The sequence below is a fragment of the Gopherus flavomarginatus genome, chromosome 2 (genome assembly GCF_025201925.1).
Source record: "Gopherus flavomarginatus isolate rGopFla2 chromosome 2, rGopFla2.mat.asm, whole genome shotgun sequence".
NCBI classification, from domain to species: Eukaryota; Metazoa; Chordata; order Testudines; family Testudinidae; genus Gopherus; species Gopherus flavomarginatus.
In genome coordinates, this window is record NC_066618.1 from 248551874 (window position 1) to 248573184 (window position 21311).

At 44.7% G+C, this 21311-nt stretch overlaps 1 protein-coding gene across 1 annotated transcript in view; it reads right to left on the reverse strand.

Annotated features, from left to right (window-relative positions):
- Positions 1–16740, reverse strand: part of LOC127045225 (zinc finger and SCAN domain-containing protein 29-like) — a 191792-nt gene extending 175052 nt beyond the window's left edge. The window contains exon 1 of the mRNA XM_050941093.1: positions 16709–16740. The gene's annotated coding sequence lies outside the window, so the exon portion shown is untranslated. The remainder of the gene's footprint in view (positions 1–16708) is intronic.
- Positions 16741–21311: the final 4571 nt, after the last annotated feature.

Genomic DNA, 21311 nt, shown 5'->3' on the forward strand with positions numbered 1-21311 from the left:
AAACAGTACAACACAATATCTCAGACTCATAGGCTCTAAGACCAGAAGGGCCCAGCATGATCATCTAGTCCAGGGATTGGCAACCTTTGGCACTCGGCCTATCAAGGAAAGTTGCTGGCAGGCCGGGACAATTTGTTTACCTGCAGTGTCTGCAGGTTCGGCCAATCGCAGCTCCCACTGGCCATGGTTCGCCATTCCAGGCCAATGGGGGCTGCGGGAAGTGGCGTGGGCTGAGGGATGTGCTGGCTGCCACTTCCCGCAGCCCCAATTGGCCTGGAGTGGCGAACTGCTGCCAGTGGGAGCTGTGATCAGCCAAACCTGCGGATGCTGCAGGTAAACAAACCATCACGGCCCACCAGCGGATTTCCCCAGGGCCCCCGCCCAGAGGATTCAGGGGGGCTGGGGTCTTCAGCGGCGGGGAGCCCCTGCTTCAGCGGTAATTCAGCAGCGGGGGATCCTTCCACTCCGGGACCCGCCGCCGAAGTGCCCCAAAGACCCACGGCGGGGGGTCTGCACCGCCAAATTGCCGCCAAAGACCCAGCACTTAGGTGGCTGGTCCCGCTTTGGTGGTAATTCGGCGGCGGGAGGTCCTTCTGCCCTGGGGTGGAAGGACCCCCCGCCACCGAAGACCCAGAGCGGAAGAAGCTCTGGAGGCCTGGGCCCCATGAGAGTTTTCCTGGGCCCCTGGAGGGAGTGAAGGGCCCTGCTCCAGGGGGCCTCGAAAAACTCTCATGGGGGCCCCTGTGGGGCCCAGTGCCTAGGGCAAATTGCCCCACTTCCCACCTCCTCTGGGTGGCCCTGAATTTCCCTGATGGACCATGTGCCAAAGATTGCCGATCGCTCATCTACTCTGACCTCTTGCACATTGCAGGTCACAGAAACTCACACACTCACTCCTGTAATAGGCCCATAACCTCTTGCTGAGCTACTACAATCCTCAAATCTTGATTTAAAGACTTTAAGTGACAGATAATCCACCATTTACTCTAGTTTGAACCAGCAAATGAATATGCCTCTCACTGCAGAGGAAGGTCGACGCAAGGCAGCTTATGTTACTCTAGCTATGGAAGTGTCTACACTGACATAACCGCCCTGTTACACTGACTTAATTCCACCTTCTTGAGATGTGTAGAGTCAAGGTCAATGTAGTTAGGTCAGCACAGTGTCAGTGTCAACTGTCACTGGCCTGCAATGCACCACACTAACAGTACTATCAATACAAATGCGCCTGAGGATGTGTACTTCTGACACAAAGAGCAAAGTGTGTACGTGCACAAGTGATGTAATACTACGGCAGCTGTATGCTGATGTAAGTTAGATTGACTTAATTTTGTAGTGTAGACATAGTATTAGTTTTGCTGAAAATAGTTATTAGTCTTATAAAAATGCATTTACTGTTGTAAGGTGCTGCATGCATTAATCTCACTCGTAATGTCTGCATTCCATGCTATAATGTGTAAACTTTGCTTTACAACATTGAAAATGTTTGCTGTGAACTCAGGCATGGGTATCATTCCCTCCTCTCATCCAGGCAGAAGGACTATCGAAATCAGATAGTCAGTTGAGGATCATTTTGCAATACAAAGGATTGGCTAATGGCCCTATCACACATGGGAAAGGCTACGTGCAAGGAAGCTCGTCCTGTAGTCTTGGAAGCTGAATGAAGGAAATAAAACAAAGCCAGAGGAAAATTTTCCATCTTTTTGTCTGTTTGAACTCTGAAGGAACAGAAACTCTAAACTGAAGCCAGAGATTTGCAGGGCTGCCTCCTGAGTCTGCCCTAAGAGACACTTTGAATTGACAGATCACTACAACTCTGTCACTCTTAGGATTTAGCTGGTTACTCATTTGTGTGTATGTTTACTTGCTTTAACCTGTAAATAACTTACTTCCTTTTCCTAGTTGTTAACCCTTTAGAGAGTTTATTACACTCTTTGCCCATCACAGGAAGTGTGTAACCAGAAAGGTCACTGCTCCATCCTCCATTGGGGTGCAGATCCTGGTGGATGAGAGACCAGTGTTTGGATAGATACTTTAGCGGGCCTGGCAAAGTGCATTTTCAAGAACCGTCTCTTGTATGAGAAGGGAAACAGCACACACACCATGGAAATTAATGGGACTTCTGTAACAGAGCTAATTTGTGTGGATCTTGCCTATCCTATGCTCCATTAGCTAAGAAATAGTTAGTAGGATTACACCAAGAGAGATAAACAGCTCCAATTACTACCTCAGTGTGAGTCAAATGGTGGGTGGATGTGTCTTTGGAAGCCTGAAGGCAAGGCTGACGGCAAAAACCACAAATAATTAAACTGATTATGTTCTCAGAGTTACTGCACCTTGGTGTATTTTGTACAATTGATTTAAAGGGTTTATTGCAGGGAGTGGAATGAGAAATCAGAAATAATACTTACCATAAAGACCAGGTATGAAAGTCCAGAACTGCTGTTAGATTTCCTAACACTAACATAACTAATGGGTGCCCTATGCCAATACTTTGTTACTGCAGCAGCAGAAGGGGGAGTAACCCATTACTTGAGATCCACTGCCAATTACAGCTACTGTAGGCAGTAAGCAGCATAATATTTGATTTTAGTCATAAGTGTCCTGATTATGCGAAATACTTTTATTTGATTTGGATGTGCAGGGTTGGGCATGAGAATGCTTTTATGGGCACGTAATTATCAATTATCTTATTGCACCTCTTTTTGATACTAATTCAAGCACTTCAAATCCCATGTGATGCCCTTTCTTCTGGCTAAACAATACAAATGCTGATGAGTATTTTTTTTTATGAGCAAACCTTTTACTAAACAACCACACACCCAAACTGGGGGCTCAGGGGAGGAAATAGTTTGCAGGGTCTGAAAATGGGGCTCTACTGTATTGAAAAATAAGGGTAAAATTAGAAAGACACTGATCTAGCAGCACAGTGTAAGAGGGTATTGAGGATAGTGGGTAGAAGCAGAAGAACAAGAGTGGCAGATAAAAGTCAATATGGTGGTTCCACTCAGCTACAAATCTCCTTCTTGGCTTCTGTGACCAACTCAGATGGCAGAGATGCAATAGATAAAAACCTGGATAAAGAAAAGCAGGTGAAAGTTGAAGCCAAGGAAGAAAAGTGATACTGGGCAGAAGAGGAAAACCTTTAGTGGAGCTAACTTGGACCATGTCTTTCTATAAAGAATCTGCCCTGAGATTGTCAAAATAGTGTAGAGACTGGGGAGGCTGCTAGATTTATCTCTACTCCTTGATAAACAAGAAGCAGGACTAGAAAGAAATGGATTCTACTAGTACTTGACTTAGGTAGGTGGAAAGCAGTGTTAGACTGTGTGCCTTTCTATGTTCCTCATGTCTGTTATTTATAACATCATGAAAGCTTTAATTTACCTGATGAGATGGGACTGGCTTTCCCTCTCCATCTTCCTGCTATAGATTTGTGCTTCATGTATTCACGTCTTGGCCCTATGTTGGCATTGAAAGTTTCAGTCTTTCATCCCCTTTCTGCATTTTTGCCTCTTCCAGCTGCCTATGCAATGCCACTCTCTCTTTCAGGCAGAAGCTCTGATTACTGTCTCAGCTCTTGCTTCAGTTCATAAAATGCTTCATCCCGTGACATCATCTTCATGTTCAGGCATGCTGTTTCTCCACATTTACCCCCTCGAATCTTCCCTGGAAAGGTGTGGATCAACTCTCCACTTGGTAAAACGTCTACTCTTTCAGTGCTAGCATGCTCTAATGGAGAAGGAGGAGAAATAATTGACAATTCAGGGCTATGATATAATCTATCGTGCAGTTTTGGAATGCAACTCTCTAGTTCACAGGAACCACACACAGACATTGCAATTACCTACTACACAAATGGAAAATAAAGGACAGCCTGAAACATGGATGTGAATATTTCGAAACCATGGAACATCTAGCAAACTGCTGCCCTCTAAGAGTCTTCCCCAGTGGGACAACCTTGATTCATTCCATGTCACCAGAAGCCATAGAGTAGATGACAAACTTGGACATCCCCTTTTCATAGATTCCAAGGCTCCGAAGGGACCATTGTGATCATGTAATCTGATCTCCTGTACAACACAGGCCATAGCACTTCCCCAAAACAATTCCCAGAGCAGATCTTTTAGAAAAACATCCAACCTTGATTTTAAAAATTGTCAGTGACGGTGAATCCACCATGACTATTGGTAAGTTGTTCCAATGACTAATTACCCTCACTGTCAGAAACTGATGATTTATCAGTCTGAATTTATCTAGCTGCAACTTCCAGCCATTGGATTGTGTTATACCTTCCTCTGCCAGATTGCAGAGCCCATTATTAAATATTTGTTCCCTATATAGATACATAAGACTGTAATCAAGTCACACTTTAACTGTCTCTTATTAAGCTAAATAGATTAAGTTGTCTGAGTCTACCACTCAAAGTCATGTTTTCTAATCCTTTAATCATTCTGATGGCTTTTCTCTGAACCTTCTCTAGTTTATAAACATCCTTCACTTTTCAAATTGCCATATGAAAGAAGTGCATGGGAAAGGCCTTATGCAGCCCATTGTTAGGCTGGGACCCTAGTTAAAACCCAATACATAGCGTCCTAAATCCCACTGATCTAATAAAGAGAAAAGGACATTTTTAGAACTTATAGAGCAAAGTAAAGATTACAGGTATAAAGATGTGTTTTGGGCAGTACCCCTCATGAAGTGGTAAGATAAGCCCTACATTTCTGAATGACTGTTCCGCCCCACTCCACAGCCCCTACCAAATCTTACAAGTTAGTGTCTTGCTTTATTGCTTTCCATAGAGCCCACATTGATGAAAACTCATTTATGTTTCTAGTTCTCAAGGGTGAGGCTCTCATGTTCTAACATGAGAAGTCGTGTTATTGTGAATCACTGATAGGGCCGTATTCCAATTGCCTGCAGGGTTATAAGCTCACTGGGAAAATCCTTCTTGTGGCTTTGTGTAGTAGGGTGCCAAATACATTATTTAAAAAATTTGAATACAACTATGGCAGATCACACTTTGTGCTCAGAGGAGCCATATAATATACCGGGATAGTCAGATTCAGGTGTGCGTCGTTGTGATATTGATTAATGGAAAATATTAATTTGAAAGGCAAACAAAGGTGGCTTGAGTCAATTTCTAGGTCATCACTTGATATAGCACAAGAGATCAAGAGTGTAATTACTTTATAGTGCTTATGAAGCTAAGATTTCCTCCCCCTCAAAAGAAGTTCATGCCAGGAACTAAGGGCATTCATGTCTTACAAGAGTGGGTTCTTATAATGGTTGCTACAAAGGCCTCTGAAAACATTTCCTATTGGTTCTTTTATTGACTTTAGAGTTCAAAAATCATTTTCTCAAAAGGAAAGTTCTTTCTTCTTCAAGAATTGTGCCCACTTCTAAGTGAAATAGGTTCATTTTCTTTATTCCACAAAGGCTCTTATACAGGCCTGTTGCAAAGGTAATGAAGTGCCTTCCGACAATGCATTTCTTTACACCTATTCAGTGTGAGCTTATAGCACTGGAAAGAAATTCTGCTAATCATTTCTCACTGTGCATATTTTCTCCAACTACAATATTGCATTCATTTAAGAACTGAATTGCAGAAATTATTCAGTAGGACACTCCTGGGATAGTGGCGTGTGATACCATTGACAGTTTGACAGTTCTGCTTTATCTGGTGCACTCAGTGGGCATTATTACAATCTTGACATTTCCTGTACCACAGCATTAGCTTTGCTATATATGCAGTAATCCCTTTACTTAGAATGGGGAATACTGCACAAAACATGGTAGATTAATATTTACACCTGAAGATACAGCAGATAAAGTGAAGTCACAAGTCCCCCTGACAGTGCTGCTTTGATTTAATTCTCCCCTTATCTGCAAACACTGATGTGCCATTGGTATTTATTCTGAATGTGCTATCCTATTTTTGATCAATATTACTTAGTATTCCCTCCTGTGTGAGAAAATCCTTAGTTAGTTTCAAGGAGCCTTTGACGTTGTGGCTATGTACTCTGCACAGCACTGCTACCACAGCTACACTGCTGCTATCTATACTCATGCCAGCTCAATGACTGGTAATGCAAGTATGTGTATGTGAGCAGGGGAATCACACCCCTAGCTCGTAGTGTAGACATAGCAGAAGACAGAAGAGTTGGCTGGCAGGATGATCACACCTCTTTGCTCCGCTCTGCCTCTCGGCCTGGTAGAAAAGACAGAAGGGCAGATTCTCAGCTAATGCAAATCAGCATGAAGGGAGGTTGATTTAAATCAGCTGAGGATCTGGTACAGGGGCCTTTCCCATGGAAATCAGTGGTCAAGATTTTCTTTCCATGTCAGTTAATCAGCCTTTTTATGATTTCACAGGCTGTTTGCAAAGAGAGATTGTGCTTCACTTAAAAAATGTTATTGTTTAATGTCTGTCCCACTGTTATACAAAGCTGCATGATTCTGAAACTTTGGGAGAAAAAATCACTGGTGTTTTCCTTTAAAGCAGTAAACTGTCAGCCTCAGTCACTCATCTCACTGAACACTCATTCAATCTACAAGGTTCAGCTTTTAAATGTCTCCTCCATGAGGTGATCTCACATATGGAAAGCTCACTCAGAAAGTTATAGCTGATTACAGCTCGCAGTGTTGTTGTAGCTGTGTTGGTCCTAGGATATTAGAGGTACAAGGTGGGTGAGATAATCTTTTATTGGACCGGCTTCTGTTGGTGAGAGAGGCAAGGTTACACAGAGCTCTTCTTCAGCAGCTTACAAGTATGTCTCTTTCACCAACAAAGGTTGATTCAGTAAAAGATATTACCTCACCCACCTTGTCTCTCCAATAGCTAGCTATGATGATCCAAAACTGATCACTGTGGTACCTCAACTGGAACAGATGCGACATAGCAAAATGCTCCACAGGTTCTCAAGCTGGTTGTACAAAAGGAACTCTTCAGGTATTTACCAGCAACTGACACTTCCTTTGCTTATTATGTTGTAGCTTGTATTGAATGTCTTAAGATTTTAATGTTGTAACAATGTTAAGCAATAATAACCTCTTTGTCTATTAACACATACTCACTAAGCATTACAGGGGAAGGAAAAAAAGCCCACTACCGTGAAGTACTGGAAGAAAGGTTACTTTAGCTCTTTTGCAAGATTTCTTTCACGTAACAGAAGCTGTTTATTGTGGAAGGCTGTTTTGCAATGTTAAGACATGCTCTGGCATGATCTCAGATGCTTGAATGGATAAATGCAAGGAGTATGCTGGCAGCTTGCTAAGTTCACTTTACAGAAGATAGTTGGAAATAAGAGAACAAAAGAAATGAGCTAGCATTAGTTGTGCTCAGAACTGGTGAAGTCACTCTATTAACTAGGAGGTTAAGGTTGTGACTCATATGGATAGGGTAGAGTTAGTGTGGTAATGCAGGCTCCTCCTTTTGGCTTGACACTATAGCGCATGATGTGAAATAGATGATCAGGAAAGCCCTGCTGCAGCGGTGCCAACTATTTTCCATCAATGTGTATTTGGCAGATGATCTTCAACTAATTTCATGCAGAGTCGTAGGTTTCCTTTACCTTTATACTATAAAGAGACCCTAGTAGCTAAAACCACCATAAATCGGGTGTCATCTCAAGATACCATGCTGCCTAATGTAGGTTAATGGTGTGTGATCTTTTATTATCTATTAAACATTTTGAACTATTTAAAAGAATTATACAACTTGTCCTCCAAAACAAAAGAAATTACAGTCGATGGTCTATTGTATAAGCATTTCCATAACTTGCAGAAAAACCAACTGACACAATATCTGTGCTTCCCTTCTCTCATAATCCTCATTTTTGCCTCTTCTTGGCTTTCTGAATTCATCCACAGATTTAGTTCACATCACAGAGCTAAACAGATCTCAGTCAGAAAATGAAGCTTAAAAATAATGGGGGAAAGGTTCAAAGAGGCTCAGAGGGAATACTTGTCTCATTAGTGCTGCTGCAGGATTCTTTATTTGCCCAGTGCCAGATTCCTCCACTACTTACTTACATTCAGTAGTATCTTTATAGCAGGACTAGTTCTATTACTTTCATTGGAGCTGCTTCTGAAGTTAGGTCCTACTCAGCCTGCGTAAGGGGGGCAGAATCTGGCTCTTAAAAGCCTTATATTTCTGTAATATAAAATAGCATGGAATCTTAAAACTTTGAGATGTAAAAGACCCGGCTGGCTGAATCTGCTTGCTTGCCAAGAGTAAGGCTATAATCCCTCAAGACAGGAAATAGCATGTATTAAATTTATACCAATCTTTCATGTCTCCAAATTCTGATTTTGATAATCTATTTGTTTTCTGTCCCTAGGCATCTAAAATACTGCTAATTCCAAGAGAAACTTGAACTGAAACTTAGGGCCAATATGCGTTAAAATGGTATATGTAAAATACATTTTAAAGTTACAAGTCTAGCACTTTCGAGGTGTGTCCAAGGTTACTGGAGGCCTTTCATTAACGCATTAAGACTAACTGTTGAAGAATTATTTAATATATTCAATTTGCTGATGCCTGGAATTAGACTGAACTAATGGCCTATCTCAGAATACCTTTGGTCATATGTAAAACCTTAGATGGATTATTTGGGGGGTGGAGAAGGAAGTTTTTCCAAAGGCCCAGTGAGGAAAACAAGAAGGGATGTTACAAGATGTTACATTCAGGGGCAGAGGTGCTGGAAGTAAGAGTGCTGGGGGTGTGGCAGCACCCCCTGGTTTGAAGTAGTTTTCATCATTTACAGGATTCACAGTTTTGTTTAATGGCTTTCAGCACCCCCACTATAGCATCTATGTTCAGTGGTAGCTCAGGTTCCATTTCAGTGTTAGTAACAAATGCAGATTTATATAAGGAATTGTCTAACACATTATGGGGGATAGCATATAGAATAACCAGAGTGTAAGATCTTTGCGATGGGAACTATTATCTACCTTAGGACTGTGGTTACAGACATGGCATAGGTCTCTGATTGGTTGAGGCCTTTAGGTATTACTGCACTATAAATAATGAATATCAGCACCAGTATTTGCATTAGGTAGTAGTCATTAAAAAGATAACTTTCTCCTTGAAACAAATGCTGGCCATAGATGCAACCCGCAGGAATGTTACCACCTGTCTTATGCCTGAGCAAACTCCATTGATTGAAGTTTAACTATTGGCCATGTCCAATAGCTTGCTTTCATGTGTTTCAGTGTGAATCAGAGACACAGCTAATAAGACCGAATTATTAGATACTGTGAAGAGATCAGAGATCTTTGAGTCTTCTTTGACATGGGTGGAAACTTTAGTGAACTATGAGGATCTATAAAAATATATCTTTATACTATAGAACATGGTAACTCTGATGCCTTGTGTATGTTACATCATAGGAACACAATATGTTGTATTTAGAGAGGTTTCCTTCTCATTCATCACTGATTCCACCGGTTGATTTTAAGGTGGACTTTCATGGAGTGGTAAACGGAGGACAGTGACATTAGACATGATTAAGAGTGACTCATCTACATTACAAAAAAAGGCATGTTAAGGAATTATGAAATGAAATCAGATCATTTTTACCCAAACTGTGCCTCATCCACATTGAAAACTATGCTAGTGAAACCTCTCAGAAACATGTTTTCAAAAATAGTTTCCCAGCACAGTCGTATCTGTCACATAGATGGAAATGTGATGTCCACTAAGTGGAATAAAAGCAGAATGCTATGCTGGAAAATAACTGCAGAGATATAGAAAACTAGCCTTTCTGATTTGAAAATAAAATCGTAATAGGGTTAAATAAAATCACTAGCTTATGTTAAAACAACTAAATTATGCAAGTAATAAAAAAAGAAACATTTCAAATGAAACAACCGAGCTGCCATTTCTCTTTTGATCTTGGCATGTTGATTTAGACAAGAGGGGCATTCTCATGTTCTCTTGGCAAAAACTTGTGAATGAAGCCTGGCAGCCTGACAGTTAGAGAATGGAAAGGAGGGGATAGCAGTTATTAAACCAAGAGGAATTCCAGCCAAACCAATAAGCATGCAGAGATGATCTCATCAGGTCTGATGATGCCACCTTTCATACAGTCAGTGGTGTGAAGCATGAAGTACACTAAAACAAACCCTTAATAATGGAGGGCCTTGTCCAAGGAGGGGCTATGGTAGCACATTGCCACAATAATTCTCTCTGCAGAGATTTCTCCCATCGTTCTGTTATGGGGAAGGTTAATGAAAATTTAATTTTTCATTCCTGAGTGAGCTCATAGAGTCGCTAGCCAAAGACTATCTACAGGTTCATCTAATTTAAATTAATATCCTGGGCCTGGCATAATCTGGATTGAGGATATGGGATGGAAACAGCTTTAGTGGCACTGATGGATGATCTGCTGCTACCCATGGATGGTGGGCACACATCCATTCTCATTCTTCTGGACTTGTTTCCAGCACTGATACTGTCAACCATGAGATATTGCTGTCCTGTGGGTCTGGGGGAATGTGGGAGGAAGTGACCTAGTGGACAGAGCACTGGACTGGGACTCAGAAGACCTGGTTTGCTGAGTGACCTTAAGGCAAGTCCTTTGATCTCCTTGTGCCTCAGTTTCCTCATATGTAAAAGTGCTTTGTGATCTGGGGATGAAAACCACTATATAAGACCTATGTAGTATTTAAAAGATTTAAGTCCTTCCTGGATAGATGCATCTAAAGAGTAATGATGGAAAATTGAACCTCCATCACTAGAGCTCTCCCTTGTGGCATCCATCAAGGACCAACCCGCTCTCCAGCCCAGTTCCACATCTACATACAGCCACTAAGATGACAGGGACTCGAGTGCCAGCAATATGCAGACAGCACAGAGTTCTATCTGTCCTTCATCTCTTACAATTATTCCACTACCACCAAGATGGCCCAGTGCATGGATGAGATCAGCTCATGAATGTAAGAACAGCTGTTGAAGCTGAACCCATGCAAGACAGAGATGATGGTGGGCAAAAGAATGCATTTTGAAGAGTTCACAGCCAGGATGCAGTCTCCCTTTGTTCAAGCCACGCACCCACAATCAGGTGTATGTCTTCAGCACAGTGTGATAAGTCCATAGTTTGGGAACATTCCAGGATTCCTTGCTGATGAGCTCTCACACAGCAGCTTCCATGAATAATACTTTCTGTCATTTTCACTTGACTAGAAGACTCTTTCCCACCCTGGAGTACAATGACCTGGCCTCAGCTGTACATCTTTGACACCTTCCCTCTGGACTACAGAAATGCAATATTCCTGGGCATGATTCTATTAGCTCTGAGGGAACTCCATGAGGTACAGAAAGCTGAAGCATATCTCCATAGTAACATGGGCTACCAAGGGGACTGGGCGCCAGAGCTAGGAGAAAGTGGGGTTAGTGCCCCCATAATGGAAATATTGTGTATGGGGATGGATCAGTATCTATCCCCCCACCCCAAATATATGGTGGAGATGAGGTGAGAGGGCTGGAGCAGCAGCTTTGTCACACAACATTGGGCTGGCTACCAGGGAGCAGGTAGGATGCCCTGGGCCAGCCTGGTCCCATCTTCCAGCCACCACAGGTCCCAGCAGAAAGAGTGATCCAGGGGTAGGGTGGGTGGGGGACAAGGTACGGGCACCTAGGCAGGGGTCAAGTGGTGTCAGTGCACAGGATGCCAACTGTCAAATGGGCACAGGAAGCCCTGGGTACCAGCCACCAAGGAACTGCTGAAAGAAGAGCAGTAGGAATTACTGGCATGCCCCTTCCTAGCTTGGGGGCGGCTTCCTTCCCCTCCCCCAATTCAAGTCTCAATAGCTCCCCTCACTCATCCTTCCATGTAACACTCACAGGGAGCTTCTTACTCAGTAGCCTGGGCCTAGCTTATCTACAAGATCATTTAAAGCCCTGGGATGAAGACTGTGGTTAGAGTTAGCCTCTGTTTGCCAGAACCTGGGAATGGACAACAGGGGATGGATCATTTGATGATTATCTATTCTGTTCATTCCCTTTGAAGCACCTGGCATTGACCCCTGTCAGAAGACAGGATACTGGACTAGATGGACCTTTGGCCTGACCCAGCACGTTATATTCATCTGTTCAGGAAACAGAGCTTTCTCAGGGATTGGTCCAAAACTGAGGCACAAACTCCCACAGAGACTTGCAACCTTAAGAACTTTCTTTTAATGTAGTTTTTTGTGTTTCATAGTAAAATATTGACCATTGTTGGGACTATTCAACAAAGACAAAAACCTCTTCCTGTATTTTGTCAGATTTATAAAAGAAGACAAACTGTTTATTGTGTTTTGTAACAAGCCTGCCTATCTTTATGAACACGTGAAATGGTACAGTGCACAGCAATAAACATAAAATGAAAACTGATGTCATATGAGTTGCCATTAGAAGAAATATAAGGGCTTGATTCCAGAGAAAATGTATCCAACACTGCAAGAAAGATCTGGGGCACACAACTTTTTTTTTTTAAAAGATTTTGTTTCTTTGCATTGGCTTTTTTAATGGAAAAACCAGCAGCCCTTCCTAAGGGTATGGCTACACTTACAGTTTTGCAGCGCTGGTAGTTACAGCTGTGTTAGTACAGCTGTGTAGGGCCAGCGCTGCAGAGTGGCCACACTTACAGCAACCATCGCTGCAGTGTGGCCACATTTACAGCACTTGCAGCGCTGTTGGGAGTGGTGCATTGTGGGCAGATATCCCACAGAGCACCTCGTCCCATTTTGGCGCTGTGGCTTGTGGGAAGGGGAAGGAAGTGTGAGGGTGTTTCCGCTTCCTGTTCCAACGCCCCGTGGTGCTTTGCTACACATTGCAAGCAGTTTGGCGGCATTGTGATTCTACAGCGCTATTTCTGCGATTTTTGTTATAAATGGAGCTTGAGCTGCTGACGACCTTGCTGATGAATGTTGCCAGCACATCACGCATGGCAGTGGAGCTATGCCTTCAGCTGCTAAGTGAGATTGACAGTGACAATGAGGAGTCAGACGATGATATTGAATCGCCTGACAGTGAAGACACTAAATTGCTTGTGGCAGTAACAGATGTGCTCAGCTCCATGGAACGGCGCGTTTGGGCTCGGGAAACCAGCACTCAGTGGTGGGATCACATCGTCCTGCAATCCTGGGATGACGAGCAGTGGCTGCAGAACTTTCGGATGAGAAAAGCCACTTTCATGGCACCGTGTGCTGAGCTCGCCCCTACCCTGCGGCGCAGGGACATGAGATTGAGAGCTGCCCTGCAAGTGGAGAAGCGGGTGGCTATTGCAATCTGGAAGCTGGCAACTCCAGACTGCTTCAGATCGGTGGCGAACCAGTTTGGAGTGGGAAAGTCCACCGTTGGAATGGTGCTGATGCAAGTTTGCACAGCCATTAATCGCACCCTGCTAAGAAGAACTGTGACTCTTGGGAACGTGCAGGACATTGTGGATGGCTTTGCAGAAATGGGTTTCCCTAACTGTGGAGGGGCAATAGATGGGACGCATATTCCTATTCTGTCCCCACCTCACCTGACATCAGAGTACGTTAATCGCAAGGGGTATTTCTCCGTGGTTCTGCAAGCGCTTGTGGATCACCGTGGGCGTTTCACTGACATTTACTCAGGATGGCCTGGAAAGGTGCACGATGCATGCATCTTTAGGAACAGTTCCCTGTTCAGGAGGCTGAGGGCCGGGACTTTTTTCCCAGACCGCAAGATCACTGTAGGGGAGGTCGAAATGCCCACTGTGATCCTTGGAGACCCCGCTTACCCCTTAATGCCATGGCTCATGAAACCATATACAGGGAAGCTTGACAGGAGCAAGGACCAGTTCAACTACAGGCTGAGCCGGTGCAGAATGACTGTGGAGTGTGCTTTTGGCCGTTTGAAAGCCCGATGGCGCTGTCTTTATGGGAAGCTAGATTTGGGGGAAAGCAGCATCTCCGCTGTTATATCCGCGTGCTGTACCCTCCATAATATTTGTGAAGGGAAGGGTGAAAGATTCAGTGAGGAATGGACCTCCGAGGTTCGACGCCTGGAGGATGAGTTTGCTCAGCCAGAGAGCAGGGCTACTAGAGAGGCCCAGGAAAGGGCTTCAAGGATTAGGGATGCTTTAGGGAGCAATTTGATGCTGAGAGCGAACAGTAATGTTTGATGCATTTGATGTGCTTTGCTGTACCTTTGTGTACAATATTTACCACTTTCAGCAATAATATAAGGTAGTGAAAAAGAAAAAAAATCCTTTATTCAACATACAGTACATAAAAGGCAAGGGGGTTGGGGTGGTGGACTGTACATTCACAGGTTTGAATATGTCCTATTTTGATCACTATTCAATGTCTGCTGCACTTCAGGATTACTATGCTGCAGGATAATGGGGGTGGAGTGAACAGGGTAAGAATTATAGTTATCAGGGCTGGTAGGTGATCGTACAGGTGTTGGGGGCAGCTGGGGGTAATAAGAAACTGGCTGCTGGAGAAAGTTGTTTTGTGGAAATACTGGGGAACAAGAAAGAGGGCTTTGGGAGGGCTGTGGGTTACAACGGTACATATTTGTCTACATGGCTACGAGAGACTCGAAAGACTCAGTTTGGCGAGCCAGGAGGCTTATCATCTGCTTTGTGGCTTTTTTGGCAGACAATTCCTTTCTCCTGCTTTCTGTTTGCCTCCATTCATGTACACTCTGTCTCCATTCATACATTTTCTCTCTCCATTCCTGTGTCTTCCTACTTTCTCTGTTGTAGTGACTCATAACTGATTTGATCAATTCCTCTTTTGATTTTCTGGGATTTCGTCTCAAGTTCTGCAATCTACGTGAGGCCGGATATCCGGCTGCATTAGTCAAGGTCACTAGAAAAAAGAGAGATAGAACCATGTAATACACAGAGGCTACATTGTTTATTATCACACAGTGAAGGACTTTTTAGACTTTTGGTAGCATCCTTCTCACATACCTCACATAACACAGAGAGGGCAGGAAAGCTAAGTCATGGCGAGCAATGGGGTGAGTGGTTTTCCCCCGATTTCCCCTTGGGAGTGGGAATTGACCAATGGGTCACTGGGGTTTATCTGCAATGGGTACAGGAGGTAGCTGGTGTCCTGAACAGGGGACAGTAGTGAACAGGAAGGTGGTGAGCTGCTTGTGGGGGGGGGTTGGGCTTTGGTCCGCGTTCACGCCGTCCTGCTGGTGGGGGGGGGGAAGCACCGCGGTGCTGGATGCCTGCTTGGAGGGGGGGTGCATAACACCGGAGCACACCGCGTGGCTGGCTACGTGCTGGGAGGGGGGTTGGGGAACACCAGAGCGCACCTCGGTGCTGGATGCCTGCTTGGAGGGGGGGTGGGGAACACCGGAGCGCACCTCGGTGCTGGATGCCTGCTTGGAGTGGGGGTGGGGAACACCGGAGCGCACCGCGGTGCTGGATGCCTGCTTGGAGGGGGGTGCATAACACCGGAGCGCACCGCGGTGCTGGATGCCTGCTTGGAGGGGGGGTGGGGAACACCGGAGCGCACCTCGGTGCTGGATGCCTGCTTGGAGGGGGGGTGGGGAACACCGGAGCGCACCTCGGTGCTGGATGCCTGCTTGGAGGGGGTCGTGGGGAACACCGGAGCGCACCTCGGTGCTGGATGCCTGCTTGGAGGGGGGTGCATAACACCGGAGCGCACCGCAGTGCTGGATGCCTGCTTGGAGGAGGGGTGGGGAACACCGGAGCGCACCTCAGTGCTGGATGCCTGCTTGGAGGGGGGGTGGGGAACACCGGAGCGCACCTCGGTGCTGGATGCCTGCTTGGAGGGGGGTGCATAACACCGGAGCGCACCTCGGTGCTGGATGCCTGCTTGGAGGGGGGGTGGGGAACACTGGAGCGCACCGCGGTGCTGGATGCCTGCTTGGAGGGGGGTGCATAACACCGGAGCACACCGCGTGGCTGGCTACGTGCTGGGATGGGGGGGGGTTAACAACAGAGAGCAATGGGCTGGGGAAACGCGAACCTGGCGCCCTGCACTCAAGTATCCCTAAATTCTCAACAGGGTTTCCTACTGCCAGACATATCACTGCTGCGTGTTACCTTGGAAGAGAGGGAGGGTCTTCTACAGCAATGTGGATACCGCCCTGGCCCCTATGCAGCTTGCCTGTGTGCAGCCATGGTCCCCCCACCCCTCGCTGCACAGTGGATCGGACGAGTTAGCCTGACCGGGACAAGGACCACGGTGGCTCTCCCGATCAACTTGAGAAAGCAAATTGCAAAAGCTCTTGCTGCAACTTTTCAAGAGATTACCGAGGCAGATTACAGAGACGTGATAGAGCAAATCAATGGGCTATTCCACGTTTGGGCATGCATGCAGGCAGCCATAACCAAAACCTTCCTCTCCCAAAACATAAAAATCTACTTACCCCGAGCACGATCCTCAGTTTCTTCCTCACCATCAACTTCTTGCTGCTGCGACTGGCTAGCCTCCTCCTGGCTTGAGAAGAGCTCCTGGCTGCATGTGTACTGGGACTCCGGGGTGTCTCCCTCCACGCCAGTAGCCTCACTGTCGCCGTCCTCTACAACCTCCCCCACTTCTCCCTGCTCTGAACTCTCCATCGTGCTCCTAGGATTGGCAGTGGGGTCATACCCAAGTATGGCATCCAGCTCCTGGTAAAAACGGCAGGTTGTGGGGGCAGCTCCTGAGCGGCGATTTCCCTCACGGGCTTTGCAGTAAGCACTCCTAGCTCTTTTATTTTGACCCTGCACTGCAACGTGTCCCGTTCATGGCCCCTTTTCAGCAAGGACTGCGATATCTGCCCATAGGTATCATAATTTCTCCTTCTGGAGCGCAGCTGTGCTTGCACAGCCTCCTCTCCCCAAACACTTATGAGGTCCTGCAGCTCTACATTGGTCCATGCTGGGGCTCGTTTGGTGCGTGGAGGCATGGTCACTGATTGATTGATTGATTAATTGCACTCCACACCTGGCTGAGCAAACAGGAAGGGGATTTTTAAAATTCCTGGGGCATTTAAAGGAGGGGTCAGGTGAGCCCAGGGCAGTGGAGTTTGCATGATTACCAGACAGGCTGCTAAGGTATGCTGGGATACCTGCTTATGCCATGGAGGTCAATAAAAATGCTGGTGGGTGTCTACACTTGCTGACCAGCGCTGGATCACCAGCGCTGGATCCTCTACACCCGAGGCTCGACCGGGTGTACAGCCAGCGCTGCAACTAGGGAGTTGCAGCGCTGGCCGTGCTGTGCAAGGGTGTACACATCCTAAGTTGCAGCGCTGTAACCCCCTCACCAGCGCTGCAACTCTGTAGTGTAGCCAAGGCCTCAATCAAACAGTTAACTTTCTCTATTTCTCTTTTCACAAAATCCCCAGTCTGAAGAATTGATATGTGACTGAATGCTATTGAAAACAAATGTAAAGCCTGCCATCTGGCTTAACTCACTTCCACAGTGTAACTTTATAATCTCTAGTTCTATTAATCTATCTATATTCTCCAGTGTCACTTGCAAGCCCCCTGGTCCTTTTGCACTAGGCTACAAAGTACACTTAGCTCTGTGAACGGCCGTTTTTACAAAAATGTTTGTATTCACAGTGGGAAGGTTTAGGTACATGAAAGTAAGACATTCCTCAAGATCTTTACCCTCCTTGAAGATTAAGAAAACAATAGATTGAAAGAGTCTAGGAGTCAACTGGGCTCCAGGGAGTAATCACAATATTTCTGTAAATCTAGACTGATTTGATTTTTGGATCATTTACAAAAATCTTAATAGAAATATTTGAAATATTTTCCAGACACCTTTATTACATGGTCTTACTCTCCATCAGCTTTTGGTTTTGACTGAAACCCCGCTAAACAGGTTGTGCCCTTGTTCATGCAGTCCAATTTTTTTTGGTTGTACTGTGCACTAATTAAGCATCAGAGGCACATTGTGGCTTATCTTCACCCTGATTAGCATTTCTCATTCTCTGCTGAGATGTCAACTCCTGCCTCCAATGGGCCCATGATGCCAGCTTCCACTGCCCACTTGTTACATTTTCAAACAAGCAGCTTCATGATTTTTCACATGCTGCCCCTTATGCTTGGGAGGAGCTCCTGCACAAACTAACACATTATCAACCTACAAATTCCTCCTTAAAACCCTGTTGCCACGATGACAAAATCCTGTCAACAGGCCACTGGTGTGCTAAGGACATTGCCAACCATGCTGACCAATATTGTTTCCTTCTACTCCCATCAATCTGTCTGCATTAGGGTGACCAGATAGCAAGTGTGAAAAATTGGGACGGGGGTAATAGGAGCTTATATAAGAAAAAGCCCCAAATATCAGGACTGTCCCTATAAAATTGGGACATCTGGTCACCCTAGTCTGTATCCATCTGTTTTCACTTGTTTTATACTTAAATGGTAAGCTTTTTGGAGCAAGGTCCCTCATGCGTGTAAAGCACCTAGGGCAATGGCGGCTTGGTCCATGGCTGAGAGTCCTAGGTATAATACAATAATAAGTGCTATTTTACTAATGTTCATACACACTGGGTGTACAAAAAGAAGTGTCTGTCTCTGTTATGGTGGGGCAGTATTGGTTTGCATCTCTGCTTGGAACTTTCATTTTCAGTTGAAGGCAGAATCCTAAATTCAAAGTATATTTTGCAGTACATCAGTAGGCTTTGCCTTCCAGTTACGAGAAATTTCAAGTCAAAAGCCAAGCTCTAACTGAAAATCTGCTTTGGGTGAATTTCATCTTCGTGCACGATAGTTACATCTTCATCTTTTAAAAAAATATATATATTTCTTTGAAATGGGACAAATACACCATAAAAATAATTGTGAAGATTCATTTGACTGAAAACCATGAAATCACTACAATGATATTTACAAGGTGCTCATTTTGGGGTAAATATTTATATAGGTGAAGCTTTGTTTGCAAAAAGTGAAAATACCCATAAATATTCATGCAAATACGTCTCTGCATGACCAATTAGGAAGCAAGAGTTCACATGGCCACACTGAAAGCTCTTTGAAAGATTTCAGGGTGCCAAAACACTACTGTGTGATATAGGATTAGACTATTTTATTTTCTGCCAAGGTGCAGAAGCTGGGATTCATACATTTACTGTTTCATTTGAATGCAAGTTGAGAGCACAACATTGTCTTTAGCAAAATTTAAGTACTTTGAGCCTGATCCAAAAGCCTTTGAAGTAAATGGCAAGCCTCCACTTATTTAGCAAAAACCATGACACTTGCAAATACTAGAATCTGCACTAGTAATTAAATACAGACAGTGCTATAATCAGATGTTGTTTTTTAATAAAAAAGACATAATTAGGCTTGTCCTTTACCCATTTACCCCCAGCCCACTGCATGAGTGCCAAGCACACTTAGCTTTCTCACATATAGAGTTTTGCTTTGGTTGGTGTAGTTAATTAAAAGAGTCTTTTGAAGTAATTTGGCATTTCCACATCCTGACGGTTATTCATAATCTCTCTTATGAGTTTAAGGGCTCTCAATGCTATAGCCAGAAGGGAAATGCAGCTGGAATAGTTCTGAGTCTGACTCCTCTACAAATGCATGGAGGGGCAGGTCTGCAGCTCCTCAGAGGGTAATGAGGGGCATCCTGGGGACAGCCTGGGGCTATGTTGACTCTGCAGCTGAGAGTGAGCCCCCCAGCTGGGCTGAATGGACTCATGCTAGTGGGGCTTGAGCTAGGACATGAAAAATAGCAGTATGGACATTGCACTTGGGCTGGAGCTTGGACTCTGAAACCTAGGGGGTTGCTGGGCTTGAGAGCCCAAGCTCCAGGCTGAGCTGCAATTTTCACACTGATATTTTTAGAGTGCTGGAGTGAGTCTGTCTGCTTGGGCTGGGCTGCTTGCTCCCAGCTGCAGTATAGCCATAGCGAGGCCAGGGAACATTGGCACATGCATCTTAGCAAGCACATCCCTTGATACACCCACTTCTCCTCATTCAGCTTTCTCGTGGTCCTGACAGGAATAGTCAGTCTAAGAAAAATAGAGGAGAATTGCTGCAGGCATGGGGAAATAGAATGTAGGGCCAAATGGATGTTCCTTTGCAGCATTAATTTGAGCCTATTTTAGGGGCAAGAAAGAAGAGGAACAGAGTTTGGCACTATAGGGGCAGGTGCTTGGGTCTGTTTTTCTATAGACCTCTATGTATAAGCAATTTTTTTAGCATATTCCACCTTTTAGGGGCCAAAGGTCTATTAACCAAAAATTAAATGCTTCATTGTTTATGCTCACATATTTTCTGCCTAAAATTAGGGGTAGATTGGTGCCAGTTGGAAAGTCACTTAAATCTAGCCCAGATTCATTTATGTGGTTTCTGAACCTTAAGATCCTATCAGCTCCAGCAGCCATTGAGCCTGCTTTGTCTTTGGAAAGGGCACTTACTTCTGGTGGTGAAATGCATGGGCTCTGAAAGCTCTCAGACTCAACCCAACCTCTACTTATGGGAATGAGTTCAGAGAAGACTCCTTGAGCAGTGTAGTGTGGTGGTTTCTTCCTGGGTTCTTCGTTGGCTGATAGGAATCATCCAGGAAAGAACTGGAAAGCGGTCACATATGAGCAACCTCTGACTTGGCTGTGAACTAGCACTGTTAACCTGTCAGATGGCCATGCAACCTCCAAGATTACTGCCACCCATCCATCCCCTGAAACAGCAATCAGAGTCGTAAAAAAAAAAAAGGGACCCCAGCAGGTCCCCTATGATTCATAGTGCACTTACTGTATATATTTAATTAAACCATTATCCATACCGAAGTGCACAGTTAATGGGCTGTGAAACTGTAATAAAACTGAGTTTGCAACTTTAATTCTCAAAACTATCTATGTTTAACAATTGTGCATATTTTTAAAATATGACTAAGCAATTAATCAATTGACCAATATGATGAATAAACATAACAAGTGTTGTTCTTAGTGATGCTGTAATCTGCAATCAGCCTGTTTTGATTCATGTTGCTAGGAGCACAGGAATTACCATCCTGAGTTAGATCAGTGGGCCATTGAGCCAGGGCTCTGTCTCCGACAGTGGGTGAAATCTTAGTCCCATTGAAACCAATGTCAGATGATTTAGAGGACAGTGTGAGAAACACCACAGTAGAATAACCTACCTATAGGGAAAGTTTCTTCTGAACTCCCCACAGTTAAGGGGTGGCCAGGAAGCATGAGGGTCATATCGTTCTATATTTTTATCCTTCCTACTGTAACTTCGGCAACACTTGTATAGCTGGTCACGCAAATAAAGTTTCATTGAATTGAAGTGAATTGGGAAGGAAAGGGCTGAATGCATTTTGGGGGGAGGGGAAGGTTTTCTTTGGCCAATTTTGGCTGG